Below are 2,865 nucleotides of genomic sequence, written 5' to 3' on the forward strand. Positions count from 1 at the left end.
AACAGAAAGATGTACGAGGCTTGCGGTTGCTGAATAGACATTCGAAAGCACGATAGGGAAATCCGCCGTAGCACGCGGGCACGGACTCCCCTATGGTCACCCTATGGAGAGGAAGAAGGAGATGAGGAGACCAAAAATTATATTTGACCTGTCTGTTTAATTGCACTTGGCAATAATGCTGCTGAAACAAAGATTGGTCATGTGACACCACAGTCAATTTTTATTCTGTGTATCATCTGCGATATAATTAGGGCCACGGGGCAGATGGATGCAAAACAATGTAATGCAGAGAGAGGTGTGTAGCTGGTGGTAAACAAGGAACCAAAACAGTTTTATTTCAGGATAATTATGTTTCCTTACCTGTATCCATCAATTTCATCTACTGAATATTGCCTATAATCTTCCCATAATCCTAATAAAACTATTTCCCACTTAGTGTCCTAGACTTCTAACTGTACTGCTTGAATTGGATTTACAGACTTACAAATGAAATTGAAGGGCATTATCTAGATTCACTGACATTACTGTGAAAACATTAATATCTTTAATAGCTTTATAATTGACAGATTTTATTGCACAGATTCCACTAATAGCTAATCACACTGCCAAAGAACAGCAAGTGGCTCACAGCAGGAGAAATACATGTGCATAAAGTACATCCAAAGATAATAAAGCAGCTATTCTGGTTAAAGTATAGAACAGCTGGAGTCACATATTCAAATCTGGCACAAACGCAAAACGGAGTATTCAATAGCAAGGACCACGCCACAACAATGTGTGATTTAGAGGTATATGCAAATATGGAGGATGAATTAATGCATGTAGAGGGGAAGGGTGATGGTGGAAGAAGGATGTCGTCTGATAGCCTGGTCTGAGAGGGTGTACAGGAGACCGGTCATAGAGACTCAGTGTGGGGGTTCCGTCTCGGAGGTGTTTTCGCCCGAGCTTATTTCAAGCCCCCCAGACAGTACCTAGATGAGACATGAGAGAGCTGCACCCTGATTGAACAGGAAGAAATGAGGGGATGAAAGGAGCAGGGATCGGGGATGAAGGGATGTGGGGGTGAAGGGATGAGGGGATAAGGGAACAGAAGATGAGCGGATGTGTGTAGGGATGAATAGATGAAGGGAAGGGAAAGGGAGGGTGGGTCGAGTGATCTGAATCAGCGTGCTGTTGAGCGTGGATCATTGTCTGTCTTGAGTCGAGCAACCTGTAAACAAGTGGAGCAGGCTGAGCAGTATATGTAGCCTGACACGTGATTGGAGGTGTGGTTGAGGCGTGGCCCCGCTCCCGAACCTAAGTTAACAAATTAACTTCATTTTAAAGCACTTTGAAAGCATTCCTATGCTACATCACATTGCTCCCCCTTTATCTAGACAAAAAGGTGTTCCTGGACAATGCAAAATATATAATAACATCATGTAAATATCCATAGAAACACTTTCTCCAGTCCACTGGCAAAACAAACAGCAGTTGTACAAACGCATTTCAGTCAAAAGTGGGCTATCTCTAGTACATTCAGTTACAATCTGACACTTTAAAGGATAAGTCGGGTGATATTCTGTGTTTTCCTTATTGTCAACAAATCCCATGAAAAGAACAACACCAATAATGAATGGATCCTACCGACAAGTATGTGTAGCCACCGATCCCAATCTTCAAATAAATTCTCAATCACATCATCCCTTCCTCCTGAACTCAGGGGTGCGCTGGTTTAATTCACAAGAGAGTTGGATTTAATTAAATGAAACAAGCGTGAAAACAAAGATGCTTTGCAGACTAAGTGGCGTAGACCAGACATTCAAAAGTGCTGTTGTTTTATATACTCTGTACTGCTGTTATAAATACTCACCTGTGCACCAAAATGTTTATTAATCTGTTTCAGAAACTGGTCCCCCAAAAATGCACAGTTTGAGTAGCATTTGCTAAAAACTACAGTATGTGTCCGAGTCTGTTGTCCTGTCTGTATTTCTACTGTCAGTCTCAAATAAAGGCAAAAAATATACATAAAAAAATAAAACACACTAATCTTCAGTAGGAGCCAATGGGCTTGGAGAAATCAGGAAGTATTGAGTAACACATTATCGATTTAGTTTTTTTTCAAAGTGTGTTGGCAATAACATCAAACAAAAATACAGAACATCACCAGCCTTATCATTTATTATCAAGGTGTAAATGTTATTTGCCTTTGGCTCCCGTTACTAAAGTAGCTCTGAGAGACTTAGACAAAGTGCATCAATACTCAGTGACTGTCAAACTGCAAAGTAGTCTAACATAGTCAATACAGAACATGGCAATTATGTACTGCAGTGGAGTCTCCACGCATTTAGTAAGAGTACATCAAGTCTCTGAAGGTACGTTATCCAGAAGCAGGAACAAACAGTCTTTCCCTTCTTCATATCTTCACGCCACTGCCTATCGACCATCAGCGTGTAGCTCTGTCCCCGCGTTTTGTGGCGGCACAAAGGTCACTACATGTGGATTTGCCAAAATCATTAGAAAGTGGTTGGTACAACACAAAAGGCCACTTTATCCATGTCTCTCCAAGTGAAGAAAGGGCCCCATCTCCAGCAGTGTGGGCCTTCAGTTTGAGATTAATCTGAACCCATGACTTATTCGATGAAATTGATTTGTCTGATTTGTGTGGTTTTGTCTGTTTTGCCATCGGCGATGAATCACAGATCCCTTGTTTACCAATGCTGTCTGAGGCAAACGTCTTCCACATCGGACCTGTCGCTCCCTATCTATCGGCCCCTTCGCCCGTTCATCCTCCCCCTCATTGCTGTCTTCTCATTCCTCCACCCACTCTGTTCCTTATTTCCCCCCCCCCCCCCCCCCCCCCCCCCCCCCCCCCCCCCCCCCCCC

Source organism: Micropterus dolomieu, linkage group LG12 (genome assembly GCF_021292245.1).
Source record: "Micropterus dolomieu isolate WLL.071019.BEF.003 ecotype Adirondacks linkage group LG12, ASM2129224v1, whole genome shotgun sequence".
Taxonomy (NCBI): domain Eukaryota; kingdom Metazoa; phylum Chordata; class Actinopteri; order Centrarchiformes; family Centrarchidae; genus Micropterus; species Micropterus dolomieu.